The sequence below is a fragment of the Pleurodeles waltl genome, chromosome 6 (genome assembly GCF_031143425.1).
Source record: "Pleurodeles waltl isolate 20211129_DDA chromosome 6, aPleWal1.hap1.20221129, whole genome shotgun sequence".
Lineage (NCBI taxonomy): Eukaryota > Metazoa > Chordata > Amphibia > Caudata > Salamandridae > Pleurodeles > Pleurodeles waltl.
The window spans coordinates 1,170,710,423-1,170,730,652 of record NC_090445.1 but is presented as its reverse complement, the minus strand read 5'-3'; positions in this window follow the sequence as shown (position 1 = coordinate 1,170,730,652).

The window sequence follows — 20,230 nt, the reverse complement described above, 5'->3', positions numbered from 1 at the left end:
TGGAACGCCAGAGCCCGACAATCTAGAGAATGGCTGGGCGGGAGAAGGAGTCAATGGGCGTAGAAATGAAATGAATGCATTTCTGAAAACATTTATATTGCACAGCAAACTAAGAGCAGTCAGGTTCCCAGTAAGAAGACTCTGCCATGTGGTGGAGGTGGCAGGGTTAGCAGAACCTATAGAACATGCCCCAGCTCTGCTGCCACACTACAGTTCAGCAAGACAAAAGGATGATTGATGGAGTGCTAAAACATTTGAAACACACACCCTGAGTTACAGATCTGGGTTAAATCCATCGTTCTTTTGCTCACCATGCCACCCTAGTTAGACCCAGCCATATGCAAATCAGTCTTGACCCTGTTCCCACAGAAACAGTGCAGCCCAAAACTGCCAGGCCAGGTCCTCCCTGAACTGGAAACAAGCATCCTGGGACTGTCTTTTTCAAAAACCTTTATTAAATGCTTAAAGTAGGCAATACATAGGTTTTAATGAGTGGCACCTCTTCCCGTAGGAAGAGCAGTCCACTTCCACTTTGAAATATACTTGTACATTCCAATTAGTTACATGTTAAAAAAGTAAAAAAGGGTTTGATTTTTTGGGGCAGTATGAGGAGTTCAATGGGAAAGAGGGGGTTAGGGTTTACAGTTCTTTCACCTTCTCACCCCTTATTGTCCTTGGCTCAGTAGACTCTCACCAGGTTGTGTACCATTCTGCGGCACGCTTCCCTGCTCACCACCTCCCTGTTGGTCACCTGTCGGGTTCTGGCGTACAGGAGGATGTCCTTTATGCAGCATAGGATTCTCCAGCATCCTTGGATAGCCTCCATAGTGTGTGCACGGAGTGGTGACCAATGTATGGGAATGTTGACTTCCATTTCTTGTCGTAAAACTGCCCGCAGTCTCTGGGTGAAAGGGCAGGCCTAGAACAGATGGTATGCAGTATCCTCTGCGGGGCATCCCCTTGGACATTTTCTGTGTGGGCACAGGCCCCTGCTGTGCATGAATGACCGAACTGGCAGTCTCCCTTTCACAGTCATCCATGCAATGTCTTTGTGCCTGTTGGTCAGGGTTGGGGAGGATACATTTTCCCACACGCGTGTTGCTGTAGCGGGTGGCAGGTCGCTCACTGTTTCTGTGGTGTCCCTGGACCTGATTAGTCTGTGGATTGTCTTGGGCTTCCATAGGCTCGGTGTGACACAGTTCAGCCCAAATTCCACCACTAACGTTTCAGTCTCCCAGTAATACCAGGTAAGCTCCTAGTTGAACATTGTTGCATTCTCCCACTTATCTCACCCCAGTCTTTTCCACACCGGGAGCAGGAAGAAGCAGAAGATCCTGTAGGGTGAATGGTCCTTGTTCTTGTTTAGCAGGGTTATTCAGACACAGCCACACAATAAAGAGGCCGTGAGGATTGTCAGGATGTCAGGGACTGCCTTCCCTCCCTTGCGGTGCTCCTTGTGCATGACTGACCTTTTCACCCTGTCCATCTTTGAGTGCCAGACAAAGTGGAATACCATGCTGTTCACAGCCTGTGCTACTTTGGCAGGGGTTTCCAGGCCTGTGTCACATACTGCAGCATGGGCAGTGCATCGTTCCTGAGCATCAGAGCCTTCCCTTCAATGCTCAGGTTTCTCAGACTCCAGAGCCCCAGTTTCTGCTTGACTTTAGCCAGGCGTTCGTTCCAGCTTTTCGCCGCTGCTCCTGGCCCCACAAACCAGACACCGAGGATCTTTACCCGTCCTGCCTCAAAGGGGAAAAGGAGAGGATCGTTACATAGGTCCCAAAGGCCGAAGAGCTTGGCCTGTGATTTGTCCACATTGATTTCTGCCCCTGATGCTTTGCCAAAGTCCTTGCATGCTTCCAGCAGGGACTGGATCGATTTCCCATCTATGCAGAAATGGGTGACGTCATCCAAGTACATTGCACACTTGACCTCTTTCTTTGCGTCTCCTGGTGTCGGGATCCCTCTGATGTTCAGGTTCTTCCTGATGTATTCAGTGAGTAGCTCTATAACCAAAACAAATAGAGAGGGTGAGAGCGGGCAGCCTTGTCTTACCCCAGACCTGATAGGAAAGTGGTCTGTTTTCCAACCATTTACAATGACTGAACTGAAGCTGTCCGTATACATTACTTTAACATAATTGCAGAACCACTCCCCCACCCCAAAGCCCTGCAGTACCCTCTCCATGAACTCATGGGAGACACGGTCAAAGGCATTTTCCCGATCGAGACAGACCAGAGCACTGCAGATGTTTCAGTCTGCGATGCACTGGATCGTGTCTCTGATCAGTGCCAGGCTGTCCGTGACCATGCATCCTAGAACCCCACAGGTTTGGTCTGGGTGAACTATCTCTCCCACAGCACCCTTGAGCCTATTCACCATTGCCTTGGCCAGGATCTTTTAGTCCACATTCAGGAGAGAGATGGGGTGCCAGTTCTAGAGGTGACATATCTCCCCCTTTTGTTTATACAGGAGCTTGATCATTCCCTCTCTTAACGTGTGGGGCATGGTTCTCTCCTGCTACATCTCCTCATACAGCTCTAGAAGGTCTGGTCCCACTAGGTCTCACAGTGAAGTGTAGAACTCAACTGGCAGACCATCACTACCTGGTGTCTTTCCCGACTTGAAGGATTTAACTGCAAGGTGTAGCTCCTCAAAAGTGAGGAAGGCGTTAAGGACTTCCCTTGCTGTTGTACAAACTGTGTTTGGGATACTTGACAAAAACTTTTCTGCCTGATCCCCTTCTGACCTCTTCCCTGACTAGAGGTCCCTGTAGAAGGCTGTCACAACCTTCTAATGTCCTCCTTGGTATCACTCAAAATTCCCTTCCTGTTGCGCAGTTGAACCAGAGGGGTGTGCACAGAGTGGATTTTCCTAAAGAAGGAGTGGAATTTCTCCCCCTTTTCCAGGTTCTCCACCTTAAAACGGAAGATGATCCTCCTGGATTTGTCATGAAAGTGCTCGCTCAGCTCTTTCTTGACTTCCTCCAGGGTGTTCATGACGTCTCATCCCCAGAGTTGGAAGTCGTGCAGTTCTTGCAACAGTTGCTGCAGACTACAGCAGCAACTCCCCCTTGTTGCTTTCCTGGCCACGTTCTTAAAGAAGTCCTGAATCTTGCCTTTCACTCACTCCCACCACTCCCCTGTGGACTGGAAGGTGTCTTTCATGCCTTGCCACTCAATGTAAGCCCTCCTCGGTTCCTCCTGTACATCCTCTATCCCCATTAGAGAACTATTCAGCTTCCAGGTGCCTGGACCTGCCTGGAACTTGCCTGTCAGTTCCCCCTGGGAACAAGATAGCCCTGTGATCAGAGAAATGCACCGTTACCATGGAGTGTTGCCTGATCTTCACTGATTGAGAGGTAAAAATGAAATGTCTATCCCTGGAGGAAAGGATCCATCAGGGCGGCTCCAGGTGAAGTTCCTGGCATTTGGCCCCATGGATCCAATAACATCTGTCAGGGAGGCCTCGCCCACTATCTCCTCCAGGAGTTTCACAGCATCATCCATCCATTCTTTCCCAGCCCTGGTCCCACATCAACCACCAATTTGTAGAATACAGTTGAGATCCCCACCCATCATGATTGTTCTTGAGGTGACCAGCTGTAGTCTGAGGCGCTGGAACAACCCCTGTCTCTCACCTACATCAGACGGGGCGTACACATTAATAAGTCTAACGGGCTCTCCTGCCCATGAGCCGTCAACGACAAGAGCCCTGCCGCCTTCTAGCTCAGTGACCGAGTCCATTATGAAGCACCACCCTATGACTAAGGAAGCAACTCCTATAGGCCAACTGCTGTTCTCTCAGACCAAAAGGAAGGCCCAAGTGTCCACTGCTGTTCTAAGTATGTCTATGAAGCTGCAAAGGGGATGGAGCATTCCTGAATCATGTATACATCACATTCCTGGCTGGCAAGAAAGTTCAAGGTGGTAGCACATCTGCACTTATCTCTGATACTTCTGACATTTATGGAAACACTGAAATAGCCATCTTTAATTGGTCATTAAGAGTTAACCTTAGGCGTAAATACAAATGATCAAGTCAGAGTAATTAGCAGCTATACACAGTGACAAGACTATTTACGTGGCTGGTGCAGGGACTTCTGTCATGGCCACTGTTGCTTGGTGCTTCTCGTAGGCTGGCTTGTGCTTCTGGCTGGTCCCGGGCTCCCCCTCCTCCAGATTAATGGGTAGGCCTTACTCTATGGAGGCCTCTTCCTGATCGGCTGTTGCTGGATATGGTGGTGGGGATGTCTCCATAATGCTTGCCAGCACCCTCATCTCCCGCAGCGCTTTGGTTAATTGGTCCAGTTGTTCGTCTGGCCCCTCTTTTTCTGATTGATCTTCCTCCTCTGACTCCTTAAGATCAGAGTAGGGGTTGTGGTTGCTCAGGTCTTTCTTTCTGGTCTCATCCTAGGACTGGTTTCAGAGTATCCTCCTTTATCAGGCAGACTAGCTTGAGTGCAGTGGCACGGTGAGCACAGGACACACATCTGACCATACACTTCCCACTTAGGGCGAGTTTAGCACCACAAAAGGATGATGAACAGAATGCTGAATCTTTTCAAACACTCACCCCCAGTCACAGATCTGGCTTTAACCCATCATTCTTTTGCTCACCATGCCACCCCGGTTTGGACCCAGCCACATGCAAATCAGTCTTGACCCTGTTCCCAGCGATGGCGACAAAGTACACCCACCTAGCACACACTGGAGGGAAGGCCATTAGTACACACACAGACAAAACACACACAGCCGGAATGGGTAGCGACTGCCACACACACACGCAAACAAACGCCTGCACCAACACACACACACACACAAACACACACACCAAAATACACACACGCACACACAAACTACACACACCACGGACAACATACACATGCCATATACACACCACCCGGTACACACACACACAGCACCGCTAATGTCTAACACAATCATACACCACACCACCAAGTCACACAATAATATCACTACCGCAACCACACTAACGAATTGGCAAGGAAGAACACTGCACACCTCCACATGACAACACATACTGACAACAACATGTAACAACCACACACAACCAATCAAAACCAAAACACTGCCATACAACGTGTCAGATGTCACACCACATTCACACGACACACAGCGCACATGACATATCCATCACCACTCACAACGCACACACAACAGCCACACAATGCCTCACAACACCATCACAACACATCACACCTAATATAATGCACAAGTTAGCTACACAACTCATGTTGCAACACAATCACATCACATACACTTAACAGACACAAACCAAATTGTACAAATACAACACATCCATGTTGAAGGAAAGGCAGGACCAGTATGTCACCATCAAAGCCAACATGTGGTTGGCCCATATATGTTAAGCAGAAATAAAACTCGACTCCTGACTGCAAAGTGGCCTCCACATAGTGTGGGCATCAAAGGGCAGGCTGGCACCTCAGGGATGAGGGGGTGATGGCAGAGTTGTGGGTTATGGCTTGGGAGGGGTTCGTTGGGCTTGGGTCTTGGTTTTGGGGGGGCTTTGGTTTAAGTTTAGTCTTTGGGGGCCGCTCTTTCGCTTTGGGCTTGAGACGGGTGAACATGGATTTGGGGGAAGTTGATTTTTTTGCAGGGGGAGGGGCATGGGCAACACCAGAGGTGGCAGGGGAGGACTGGGAGGTAGAAGGGCTGGGCTCAGGGAGGGAAACAGGGCACTTCGGGGAGCCACGGGGTGGGAGGGTGGAAGGGAAGAGGGAAAGCTCATAAAATAATCTTTTCTTGGGGGCACAAGGGCAGTCATGGGAAAAGCGTTTGGGAGTGGAGGGAGTTGGAGTGGTTGTGAGTTGTGTTCTTGTGGGGGTCTTGGGTGCAGGTGTGTGGGTGGAAGTCATGTGTGTGCTGGGTGTCTGTTGGGTGGGTGAGTGCAGACATTTGGTGTTTTGGGAGGAGGGGATGATGAGGTGCAGGGAGATGCCATTGTAGATGGGTGACTGTCTGTTGGGGTGGTGCCTGCACGTAAGGTGGATGTGCTGCATATGGGGGTGTTGGTAGTTGTAGTTGTGGTGAGTGTGCATGTGGTGAATGGGGTGGATGTATGCAGGTCTAGAAGTGTGGTGACTGTGGGTATGATGGGATTTGTGGCTGGATCAGGGAGTGTTGGTATTGTGCCAGCAGATGTGAGTGGTGTAGTATCTGTGAAGGAGGGGCTGGTGTGGGGGTCAGTGTAGGGAGTGGAATTTGTTGTGTGTGCAGGTGGGTGTTGTCTGTGTGTATGCCAGTGGTGGGTCTTGTGGTGCTTGTGTTTGTCACTGCAAACCGTGTCTGTTGAGGTGGATGAATGGCAGTCTGACTGTGTGCTTTGGATGGGTGTGGGGAGAGGGGTATGGGATTGGGCAGAGGTAGCTGGGGGGGACGGAAGACAAAGGGACACTGGCTGCCATCAGCGAGGATGCCAGAGCCTGAAAGGATCTCTGCAGTCCAGACAGGTAGGCATTGCTCTGCTGTACCTGAGCTGCCAGCCCCTGGATGACATTCACAATGGTTGACTGACCCACAGAGGGCAGCAGGGCTGACTGGAGCAGGTGCAGAGGTGCCTGTGGCGAAGGAGAAGCCCACCTTCCTGGGTGAGCGAGCACGGGTAACTGGGTGGGGAGCTACAGGGAGGGCAGTGCCGGTAAGGTGGGTGGCAGGCTAGGATGGTGCGTTGTGTGTGCCACCAGTACTCCTATCCTGATGGTTGTCCCTGTATTGGTCTATTTGCAGGTTAGATAAGTGGAGCTATTCTGGTGTCTGCCTGAACTAGTGGCTTCCTTGAAAATGGATTTGGGAACATGTCTTAGGTACTGTGTGACCTTCTGGCGAATCCTCCCTCTCCTGTCCATGTAACAGACTTATGGCGAGTGTGGATTGACACACATTACTTTCTGGTGAGCACATGTTGAAACATGTTACAATAAAGACATGAATGTAGTAGCTGTGTTCTATGGTGTTTATTGTGCATCTCGTGTCCAATAGGTGATGAGTGGGGGCATGGTGGATGAAATCATCAGAGTAGGTGGCCCAGCTGTAGGTAGTACAGTGTCGTAGTTTGGACTCTTGCTCTGGGCAAGACTGCTGGTTGAAGGATGACGGTACTTTTGTTTGTAGGCGACTATGCCTGTCCTACAACAAATCGCAACTGTTGTCTCAACCCTACCGGCTCACTAGCAGCACCTCACCAGAAACACAATAGTAAAAGGCGATTTGTGGCAGCCTTTACGCATGGACTTGAGAATAAAACATCTCAGGGAGTGTCGTGGTTAAACGGGGGTATAACCCCATTCTCACAGATATATCATGTCCCATACAAACACAGGCAATGACAAAGATGCAGTAAAGTTTCAATAGTTTATATTTAACAGAACTGCAATTTGCGTTATGATGCATGGGCTGCAATGATTAGGATAATGAATAATGCAAGAAACAGAATTGTGGAGATGGGAGTCATTATTAAAAAGACCCCCACCATCTTGCAATGCATGTAGAGGACATACAAGATGTAATATGCCCTAATACCCTAATGTGAAAGGCCTAACCTTCTACCTAAAGGAGAGCTGGGTTTGCTAAACCTAATCTGCCAATGCCATGTCCATGAGAGGAGCTCCCACCCCTCGTTACCTTGGAATGAGGTCTCTATCTCAGACTCCGCAGGGACACGAAGACTGGGTCAGCGTCAAGGTGACGTGCAGCATTGGTATCAGCGATGGGGGCGATGCCCTCTGGTCGGAATCCCTCTGATTATCTGTCTAAAGTGCGATGTATTTATACAGATCTACCAGGACCCCTGACGTAGGTGTGTTCCCAAACAATAGATAACAGACATGCTTGAGACGGCAATTATTATAAACAATCCCTCAAAAGTATAGAGAGGGAAAATCCCTAAGTGTGAACACCTACTGTTTTTTTGTCTTTATTGCTTGATCTTGACACCTTAGCGCTATGGCACTGATAATGCAAAGCATAACAAGTGGCCTAACTATAAACAAAGCAGCCATCTTAGATGAATTAAATAATTAAATGGGCTAAGACAGAGCAAGCTAAGTAGGTTAAAAGTCACTAGGTGACAGGGGAACGAGTCTGCAAGCCAGAGGCTAATCTAACTCCTGTTATCCCATTAAAACAAACTAGGATTCACTACAACAGGTCCAGTGTCCAAGGGCCAATGGAATAATGGAGACATGACACTGGCTAGTCAACAGGGTGTCTCAGTGGCACACAAGGAGAATGTTCAGGAGAGAGTCACTTCTTGGCAGTGGGTTTGTGCCTGGCATCAGCTCCTGCAGGATGTCTGGATGAACGACCATGTTTGTGGTGGGGGGGGGAGTCCTCAGCTACAGAGGGAGGGGTGCCAGTGGCATGTGTTCCTCAGGCAGGGCCTCCATTCCACTAGCTGTGGAAGATGTTGAAGACTCAGTTGGAATGTGGCTAGTGGAAGGGGCCTACTGGTGGGTGGAGGTCGCACGCAGGATGGTGGTGAGTTCCTTTAGCACCCCTGTAATGGAGGTCATGTTGGCATTGTGAGCCTCCCACTGCTGCATGGCCTCCTGGTGGTTTTCCCTCTCAGCCTCTGGTTTTCCTGCAAGATGGTGAGTATCTGGCCCGTCTTGCCATGAAATTGCTGGTATGCTCCCAGGACTTGGGAGATGGTTTCCTGAACAGTTGAGTCCCTTGGGGGACCCGTCCTCTGGCCCACAGCATCCCTCCCATGTACCTTGCCCCCCTGTGCCCCTAGCATAGTGTGCCCACTCCCACTTACACCAGGCCCTTTATTGTCTTGGGTGTGAAGGGTAGACTCTGGTTCCTGTAATCTGGGACACACTGCTGATTGAACAGTCCTTGGGACACAGGTCTGTGGGTGAGGGTTTGGTTGTGCTGTGATGCCACAGGGTTAGGGGGGTTCTGATGCGGGCACGGTGAGGCTGGTAGTGGTGGACTGACCAGTAGTCCCAGATGAGCCAGGTAAGTCGTCACTGTTCAGACATCCAGCAGCATAGTCCTCACTGGGGCCTTCATCCTGGGGTAGGATAGCTATCTCAGGCATTCTCTGCACGTTGGCAGTGGCAGGGGTACCTGTGGATGGAGTGAGAGAGAGTTACATAGTGGAGGTGTGATTGGTATTGACATTGTGTGATGCATACTGTGGCATGACTAGTATCCCAGTTATGGCAATGACAGATGCAGCACGGTTGATATAGTTTGTGGGTCATAGATACAAAAATGGGTACCATGTTCTGTTCCGAATTGAGGAATCAAGATTGCATTGCTGTCATTGCCATGTAGTGGTCCTCAGTCGTAGCACGCAGTCAGTGTAGAGGGTGCAATAGTTAGCCATGCAGGTGTTGCACTGTGATGTGGACATTTCAGGTTGTCAAGTGGCTGGGCAGGTGGATTGTGGGAGTTGTAGTGGTCATTCTTGGTTGTGGTATCCGTGCACTGGGCAGGGACTGTGTGGAGATAGTGGCTGGGTGGTGGTGTGGCATGCAGGGGAGGGGCATTTGGAGATTGGGTGGGAGGTGGAGTGGCAGATATGATGACTTGGGGAGTGATGGCTAGTAGGGATGCATGTTGGACAGGAGGTGCGAGGAAAGTGTTTGTGACTTACCAGAGTCCAGTCCTCCGGTTATTCCAGTCAGGCCCTCAGGATGCAGGATGGCCAAGACCTTCTCCTCCCACAATGCAAACTCTGGGGATGGAGGTGGGGGCCCACCGCCAGTCTTGTTGATGGCAATCTGATGTCATGATGCCATGGAACGCATCATCCCCCGTTGGTCGTTCCACCTCTTCCTTATATCTTCCCTCGTGTGTGGATGGTTGCCCACTGAGTTGACCGTTTCGCCGATCCTCTGCCATAACTCAATTTTCCTGGCAATCAATGTTTGCTGGACCAGTGCTCCTAACAGTTGTGGCTCTACCCTGACTATTTCATTGACCATGACCCTCAACTCTTTATCTGTGAAGCGTGGGTGCTTTTGACAGGACATAGTGGTTGTGTTGTGAGTGGGGGGGTGTTGTGTGCAAGGGTGAAGTGTAGGGTGTTTGATTGGATGAGGGGTGCTTCGTTGTGTCTGCTGGTTGATTTGTGGTGTTTGTGTGCTGTGTCGATGTGTGTATAGTGTTGTTCATGCAGTTGTGTGGTGTGTGCTGAATGAGAAGTGTAAAAGTGCCTGTGGTGTACAAGTGCAAATTTGTATGATGTTGGCTCCTCGCTGTCTGTGATCGTTGTTTGAGTTGCAAAGGTTTGTGGATTGTGTGGGTGTGTTTTTTATAGTGGTGTGTGTAGGTGTTTCTGATGTGTAAATGTGCGTCAGGTGTGGGGTATTCGAACTGTCCAATGGGGTGTGGTGTTCTGGCTGAGGTGAGTTTTTGACCGTGGTGGTTCGCACCGTCAATGGTTTTCCACCATTTAATGACTACTGTGCAGATTTCTGAGTCATAATGTGGAGAGCGAAATGTGGTTGGTGTGGCGGTGCAGGTGGTGGGACCACCTATCTCCCGCCCTGGCGGACTAGTAACTTGGCGGGCGGGATACCGCCAGCACTGGCGGTCTTTTGGCACCCACAAGCAAGGTGGTCTTGCCAAAAGACCACCAAGCTTGTCATGAGGGCCTGAGATTTGTACATAGATAGAAGTGAGCTAGATAAAGAGAAACTGTATTTCGCTGGGTGGGGGGCCTAGAAAATGGGGTCCATGGGCAATTGCCCACTTTGCCCATGCCTTAAAACATCTCTGTGTGGTATGTAGTGACACAAGTAGCCATTACTAAGGGAATCCTCCTAGCAGATATACATGGTGTTAGTGCTGTACAACTTCCATCACAACTACAAAGAAATATGCAGTAGTAAGTCCCATTCAAGGCATTAGAAATGGGCAGAACGAGGCATGTTTAGCCTTGAAAGTGTGTGAATACCCACAAACGCTCGCACTTAGGATCTCCGTTCTGACCATTTCCTGCCCTGGGAATGAATAAAGATTTACTGAAGCAAAGGGATGGAGTACATCCCTTTCCAGGATGGGAATGGGAACAGATCTAATCCAGATATGGAGAAAAACAAGTTTCTACATGAGTTTAACATGTTTCCTGTTAGGTTAAAAAAAGAAATGAAAAAATGTGCATCTGCACATCAAGCTTCATTTTCCTAGTGTGGAAGTCTACGATTTATATACTTGTGAATTTGAGAAACAGGAGCCGTGGAAGTATTACCCACAGGAACATGCTTTTGGTACAGTTTTCCAGGCATACTATTCGGAAGGTTTGTGAACTCCAAAAAGTAGTACATATTCACCAATCGTAGAAGTAGTTATTTTTTTTATAAACATGTTTTATTATTTTTCAGTGCAAAAGGCAGAATAAACAATACAAGAAATAAAAAGAAAAATATAAGAAAGCTCCCAGGTCATTGACCCATTTCCTTCCGAATCCCTGCTCCTCTCTTATTGTTTATTTAGGCAATATAATTTGAGAAGGAGTCCACTGTTGAGATCAGCCCATAAAAGTCCAGCCATTTGCCCCAGATCTTCAATATTTTATTTAGGACATCCTCGAGCAATATGGATCTGCTCCTCCTGTTTCGTGCACCAGTCCATCCCCTTTCACCACTGCTTTAATTTCTTTGTGTGTGTGGGGGAGGTTGATTCCAAGTTCCAGCTATGTCTTTTTAGGCCATCATGGTTCCCAGACTGATAAAAGCCCTATCTCTTCTAAATCAGCCCAATCCATGTAGTATACTCAGCAGTGCTACTTCCAGAGTCAGTTGTCAGGGGATTGCCAAAACAGTTGAGAGGGTAGTTCACAACAGGGACCAATATTGGGCTACCGGTGGACACAGCAAAACCATGTGAAAAAAGATGGCCCTCGGGGACCGGCAACAGGCACACCTGGGGTCGGACAGGATCTTTGCTTGGCTCTCTGAGGGGCATGTAGATCTGGTGTAGGTAGTGTAATTGAATCAGTCACAGTCGGGGAGAAATCGGAAGCTCTCTGGGAGCCATACATGCCTCTCGCCACTTAGGGCCAGATGTATCAAAGGGTTTTACCCATTCTGTGTCAGTGGGAAAATGCTTTGGTACATACGGCCCTTAGTCTCATCCATCACTTCCAGCCACCACCCCTATTTTCCACATAAGGCTTCTATGGACCTGGATGCATTGTTCACTAGAGTTCAGTATGTTTGCGAACCCCCTACTTCTCCAACCAACCCATCAATAGGCAGGCCACTAGGGGGTTAAAGTCGGTAAGATCTTGTAAGTCAGAGTGTTATGCATGAAGGGTGTGGGTTATTTGTAGGTATTGGTGGATTGGAGTGGAGGAAAGAAAGAATTGTTCCTGAAGGTCTGCAAAGGAATGCATGGTGGCACCACACCAAATGTCACCTAGTGTGGAGATCCTGATGAGATCCCAGCGGTTGAACCCCTGGAGCCTCATCAGTTGCAATAGCAGTCAGCCCCTCCAGAGGGGAGTTTGACCTGTCAGACGCCCGTGCCAACCCATAAAGCGAAGTGCTCTTCTCCATAGTTTGAAAATTACCCTGGTGGCTTTCAGGATGGTTGTGGGGATGGGACGACCATATAAATGGTGCATCACCCCATCAAGTCCGATGTCAGATAGCTCCACTTGGTATGCTGTGTCATCTCAAACACTCGACAGCCAGTTGTTTATAATCAATAGTTGGGATGCCCAGTAGTAGAGGTATATATCCACAACCACTGATCGACTACATGTGTCCTGTGGTATTCGGGGAGGACGGCCATGCAAGAGAAAAGAGTGAAGGAGTGCTGCCACTTCTGTAAACCAGGGCCCATATTTATGGAAGGTTAGCATCACCTTAGCATCATTAATTTTGACGCTAAAGCGGCGCTAACTCCATATTTATATTTTGACGCTAGACCCATCTAGCGTCAAAATATTGGAGTTAGGGCCAACCCACCTTGCGTCAATGAGATGCAAGGTAGGTGTTCTCTTTCTAAAAAATACGCTAGCCCCACAGAGCCATATTTAACTCCCGACGCTGAAACAATGCGCAGGAAGGAGGCAGACCTAAATAATGGCGCTAAGCCCGCTTAGTGCCATTATTTAACGCCTGGTCAGACCAGGCGTTAATGTGCAGGTAAGCAAATTTCCTTAGGGAAACACCATGGATTCCGTATTTTGGGCACATAGATGCCCACCCCAACCCCCAACATCACCCACACCCCAGGGACATTACAGGTGGAGGGAGCCCATCCCAGGTAATTTTAGGTAAGTATATATTTTTTTACTATTATGTGCCACTGGGGGCCACTTACATGTGGCCCCCCTGGATGGCACTGGGTATGTTTGGGTTGTCCTGGGGACACTGGGGACACTGGTCGCCAGAGGTGGGCATTGGGGTTGTGGTAATGACTCCTGTCTATACTTAGACAGGAGTTGTTTTTTGGCTGCTTGTGCATGAAAATGCTGACTAGCAGCAGAAATGTTGCCGCTAATCTGCCTAGCTTCATTTTTTCTACCTCTGTCCAGCCCCAGCTAGCATCATTTTTCAAGCCGCAGCCGCTCCTAAGCGCCATTGTGTGTCATTTTATAAACATGGCGCACAGGTGACTCTAAGGAATGGCATTAGCTCATGCTAAATTTTTTGACGCACAACTGCGTGCCTCATTTTTCATAAATATGGGCCCAAGTGTGTGGAATGAGTAGTGGGAAGTTCTGCAGTGTGTAAAGAAAGAGGGGCAGAATCATTATTTTAATTAATGTGACTCTGCCTAGAAAATTTATAGATCAAATCTGTTTATAAAATTTAAAATTTTAGAACATCGCACATATATATATATATATATATATATATATATATATATATATATATATATATACTACATCACAATACTGCGAACAGGTGCATAGCTAGCTTATTCAATGCGAAACAATGAAAGGAAAAAGAAAAAAAATTATACAGTTAACACAACTATGTTTCCCCACAGCAAGTTGGAAATGCATTAATCAAACGATCTCCAGCTCTAGTACCATGTGATTCTAATCCAGAATTATATCACATCGTAGCTGACCTCCCAGGCAATCAATTCAAGTTCAGGACCCTCAGGTAGGTTTGGCACGTCAGCTCTGAAAACTCCCTGGATAGGATACGTGAAAACGGTTGCCAAAGTTCCCTAAAGTCTCCAACCCGCAGCTGTGAGGCCAGGGAGAGCTTCTCCATGGCGAGGATAAGCCATAGCTTGTGCAGCCAAGAGACTGTTGACGGGATTTGCTCGGTTCCCCACACAGATAGGAAAAGTTGTACGACAGCATTCAAAGCCAAAGCCATCTGCCGACCCTTTAAAGATCTTAGGGGAAATGTGAGCGGATTGGGGAGACCAAGCAAAATGTACGCAGGAAATCTAGGGATCTGAGTGTCAAAGGCCCTGTCCACAGTGCCTATTACATCTTTCCAATACCGGTGTAGCTTGGGGCAATGCCATAATAGATGCACAAGCGTGCCCCCCCCCCACACCCCCTCCAGCAGCGACTAGATTTATCATGATTCCAAGCATGGATCCTGTTAGGGGTGTAATACCAGGAGGAGGCTACCTTATAGGCTGTCTCTGTACCTGCTGAGTTATAAGCTGTGTGGTGCACCCTATAAAAAACACTCTCCCACTCATCCTCCGATAGCTCCCTCTCAAGCTCCTTCTCCCATCTCAATTGACCCTTAGTTTTGATTGACCGGGTCTCTCCCCGCAGGAGGGCATAGAGTTCTGAAACCACCGGCTTATCGTCCTTTTTCATTAGAATCCATTTTTCAAATGGGGTTATCGACTAATATCCTTTTGGCCGGGAGCAGTGCCCAATGTCTTATTTGGTAGTACATCATCCTATCGGCCTCAGTCAGGCCATATTGCTCCCTCAATTGGTCAAAGGGGATTACCCCCTGCCCACCAAATAGGTATCCTACCCTTTTGCATCCCCTCTCATACCACCTATGTAATGCCTCCGGCTGTAAGCCAGGGCCAAAATCAGGATTCGCACCCAGTGGAGTCATTGGGGACGGGAAGGTCGTCAAACCCGCCCTGCCGGCCACCCAATCCCACACTCTCATCGTAACCTCCGTAATTGGTGATATATACAACCCTTGCGCCCTGTGGCGGCCCCTAAGCCAGGGTTCCTTCCATATATGAGAACCCGCCACTGCTTGGTCCATGAAACACCAATGCTTCTCCGAAGATGGCCGGCTCCATTCCAGAAGGAAGCGCAACTGTGCTGTCTGAAAATATCGCAGGAGGCTGGGAACCCGCTGCCCCCTCTCCCTCTTAGGACGGTACAGAACCTGCCATGATATCCGCGCCGCCTTCCCTTCCCAAATAAATCTAAGGACAGCCGCTTGAAGGGACTCTATCGTTCGCGGAGGGTTCCAGTGGGAGCACCTGGAACAGATAAAGTATACGTGGTAGGATGGTCATCTTCACCGCCGCAACTCTGCCGAGCTAGGACAATTTAAGCCTCCCATGACTCCAAGTCGCGCTGCACCTCTCGCGTTAGTTTCGAATAGTTCAACTTCACTGTACTGGCGACCGTAGTGCCCAACTCAATCCACAGATATGGGAGGCCCGAATAGGTCCATGTAAAATGGAAACGGGCCTTCAAGTCCCTTTCATGCTCCGCTGTGATAAACTTGCCCAGAGCCTGCGATTTAAGCATATTCATTCGGAACCCCGAAACCTGCCCAAATTCCTCAATAACAACCATTAGTGCCGGCAGTGAGTTCATGGGCTCCGCCAAAGTAAAAATGACATCATCCGCAGATAGCGAAATGAGATGCTCATCCCCCCCGAACCTGATGCCCGTGATCTGAGGGTTGTCCAGGAGCTTCTGCGCCAGTAGCTCCATGTAAAGCACATGGTGCCTCTTTAGATGACGAATGGCAAAGAGAGCGTCCCATTAACATGGATCGATGCCCGAGGCTCTCGATAGTTGCAATTAATCCACGTTATAAAACCTGAACCCAGTCCAAAGCATTCGAGCACCCTGAACAGGTATGAGGTATGGCCAGTGGACCCTATCAAAGGCCTTCTCAGCGTCCACAGACAGGAAAAGCGCCACCCTACGGGAACGTTCAGTTTTATCCAAGAGATGGAGCAATCGCTTGGTATTATCGCTACACTGTCTATGAAGTATAAATCCCGACTGGACGTGATCTACAAGTCCTGGCATATAATAGTTGAGACGGTGTGCCAAAATGCCAGTTAACAGTTTGGCATCGATATTCAGGAGGGAGATCGTTCCTATATGAGGCGCATTCCTCGAGATCCTTCCCCAGTTTCGGGATAACAACGATAGTAGCGTCTAACATACTAGGCGAGAGCACACCCGTTTGACGAAAAGAGTTAAAAAGTCGCACAAGAACGGGAATGAGTTCCGCACAGAAGGATTTATAAAAAAGCGCAGAAAAACTGTCGGGCCCAGGTGACTTCCCAGTCTGCAAGCGAGCAATCGCAGATATAACCTCCTCAGTCCTTATAGGTTGATCCAACGAAGCTGATTCCGTCACCGACATAGGAGTGATTGCCATGTCCTTCTAAGAAGGATTCTGGGGCTAAGTCACCAGGCTTCTCAGCCGTATACAGACTTCGATAGAATTTCGCAAAAGCCTTCGCTATTTGGTCGCTCGTATGTGCCTCCGCCCCAGAAGGAAATCTTACCATTTTTATCAGTGACGCTGCGCGCTGTGCTCTCAACCTATGCGCCAGTAGCTTGCCGCACTTATTGCTTCCTACATAATACTTTTGCTTGAGTCGGACTACCGCATACTCTGCCCTGTCCCAGTCCAACCTCCTCAGTTGCTTCTGAACTTTCTCATGCTCTCGCCATATTCTAGGAGCACCGGTGCGTTTATGTGAGCGGTCTTGCGCCCTTACTTGTATGAATCTCAACTGTTACCGGGGCATGATCTGACAAGGCCCGCGGCTCAATCGCTGGGTCTCTAATCCTAGGGAGAAGCTCCTGAGATGCCAGAAACAGGTCTAATCTAGCGTACCTTTTGGTTGCCGACGAGTAGAAGGAATAGTCCCTTAACGTAGGGTGCGCGCTCCTCCACACATCCACCAGGCCACACTCATGAAGCCACAGCCGCCCAGAATCCGACAAGGACCCAGTCTGACCATACCGTTGACCTGAGCGATCCAGGTCCCCATACATCACCAAATTAAAATCACCCCCCAGCAATACAGCACCATCAGGGGATTGTAGAATCGGAGTCAGAGACTGTCTCAAGAAGGCTTCCTGTTGGGAGTTGGGTGCATAAAGGGAAGCGATTGTGGTAGTAAAACCCCCCAATCCGATCCGCAAGGCCAAGAGCCTCCCCGGGACCTCATGCAATTTGGATATGAATTCCCCCGGGAAAATGCTTGATAAAAGTATTGCCACCCCTGCATGCTTTGACGGGAGGGAGGACCAAAACTGCCTGGGAAATCACTTGGATCGCATACGGGAGGTATCTTTAAGGACAAGGTGCGTCTCTTGCAGAAGACATACATGACTCCCGGATCTCTATAACGCTGAGAGGATGGCTAGCCTTTTAGTGGGGTTGTTTAACCCCCTAACATTTAAGCTTATACATTTGATGGTCATAGCTTATACTGAAGAAAGCAAGCAGAGGAGACAAAAGCACAGCCTAGCACTACCAACCACAGTATTATCTAAGCCGCCCAATGCAAGCAGGCCTGAGGATGTCTTCTCAGAAGACCAACATCGCTGGGAAACCAATAACAAGATAACCAAAAAGCACAACAGGTGCATATGACACAAGAGTCCTTGATCGTCCGTCCTCACGAGGTAAAATCTCCACGGGGCTGTATATTCCGCCATATCAGTAACCCGATCCATTGCCCCCGCCACACCGACCCTCTGCAACAATCAACATATTATTACAACTGTGGCCTGCAGTATTGCCGGGCGCCCCCGGGTGCCCAGACTAGGCCGAGGTGCCAGCCGCCACACTGTTCAAGGCGGCCTCTCTTTCCGATTGCAGCTCCAAGGCCGACGGGCGTTGCACCTTCCTTTTCTTCTCTTTTCTCCGCCACTGAGGAGGACCCCCCGCCGATAGGGCCGCCCCCTCACTTGCCTCCTGGCTTGTGTCCTCAAGGCCCAGGACGCGGCCAGCCTCCATAACCGATTTCACCTGCCGAAGCTGATCCTCCCAACGGAAGACCAGGCGGAATGGATGGCCCCAAGAGTAGGACACATTATGTGCCCTCAGGTGATCTGTGATCGGCCTAAACTCGCTCTGTCTCTGCAAAGTCTGCACAGATAAATCGTGAAAGAGCTGAAGTTCATGCCCACGAAAGAGGACAGACTGGAGGTTGCGGGCCCGCTGTAGAATCTTTTCTTTGAGGACAAAACTGTGGAGACAGGCTAAAATGTCTGGGGGGCCATCTCTAGGACCCCCAGCACGCCCAGCTCGATGCATCCGGTCCAAGACCACCTCCTGCGTCTCTTCTGTGCCAAGCAGGGAGCGAAACAAATCCACCACGTAGCCCCGATGTCCCCTTTCTCAGCACCCACCGGGGCCCCTCGTATACGAATATTTTGTCTCCTCAAGCGATTTTCCAAGTCCTCAACCGCCATATGAAGAAGGTCCTGTTGCGCTCGGAGGCGAACTACCTCCTGTTGCAGGCCCGCGACCTCTTCGCCGCGAGGGATATCACTCTTCTCTAGCTGCGATACACGTTCACCCAAGGAGGTAGCCTCTCCACGTATCTCCTTCACCTCCCGTGAGATGTCCCTACGCAGCTCTTGGATATCGCCTCGGAGCGACTCAAACAAAGAGGTCAAAAAGCCCTTCGTCACGGAAGAGCTCTCATCCGGCTCCGTCTCGACTCGACTTTCCAAGGCCCTCGTTTCAGGTAAGTCCTCCAACATAGAACCAGGTGCAGAGTGCGCCCCTACCAACATATCCCTCACTGAGCGCTCACGTTTGGACTTCAATGTCGCCATGGCGTGCCGGCCAGACCTCACCTCACCAGCTCAGCACCGTAAATCCTCCAAAATCGCTTTTCCGAGGCCGGTCGGCATGCACCGCTCTTTCCGGAACCGTGCCAAGGCCCAACTCCCAGCCGCCTCTACGGACAGTGGTCCGCTCCCCTCGCCCACTCGCAGGACTGCAGGCCAGCCAAATATGCATTCACCGAGGTGTGCCCCCCGGAAGCCAGGTAACCGGGTCTCCACTATCCACCAGGGCCCTGCCCCACACTGACCTCGCTCCAAATCACCAGGGCAAGGAAGCTCCGCCAGTCGCCACTGCTTCAAGATGGCACCCAGAAGCACCTCTTACTCTTCAGGCACCTCCTCCACCAGGCGCCGGGCCCCACAGCTCTCACCAGGTATCAGGGGGCTCCAGGAAGGCCCCCCGGCCCTCAATCCCCGGTGCCCTGGCCACCAGGAACACCCAGGGGGAAGGCCCGTCCCGCGGCCCAGGCTGCGCCTTGCCCCGCTCAGCAGCCGCACCCCAACTGCCGGGCCGCGCCCCGCTCCTCCCGCGGGAGCGGCGCAACCCGGCTCCGACCGGCGCCGCCGCGCCCGGGACACCAGGAGGGAGTAGCGCTATACGGGGAAAGCCTCCAGGCCTCCCCCAGACTAGCCACAAGTCAATTTTTCGGGCCGAGGCGGAGGAGCGCAAAAAGGAACGTCCTAGCGCTCCGCCATCTTGACCACGCCCCCCCTTCCTAGAAAATTTAGTGCGATGTGTCACTGTGAGACTGGCTTTAGCACAGCGTAAAAGTGGGGTTTGGTTAAGAGCCCTTGTGAGTTATGATACCGTCGCAATGTGTACCCCCAGGTACCTAAAATTAAGATGATGGATAGAGATACCTTTGCTCTAGGCAGTTGACTCAGTGTCACCCACAGAGGAACTAGGGGGCATATTTATATACTGCTTGCGTCGGATTTGCATCATTTTTTTATGCAAATTCAGTGCAAAACTAAGACCATGTTCATAAATTGACGTTAGACCCCGCTAACATCAAAGTTTTTCAGTGTGCGTCATTTTCTGGATGCGTAAAACTGCCTTGCGTTAATGACATCCAAGGTAGGCGTTCCAGTCCAAAAAATGACTTAAACACCCGTGCGCCATATTTATCCAACCAGGCAAAAATGGTGCACGGCTGGTAGGCGGAGCCGGTAAATGACGTAAATCCTGATTTGCGTAAAAAATTAACACCTG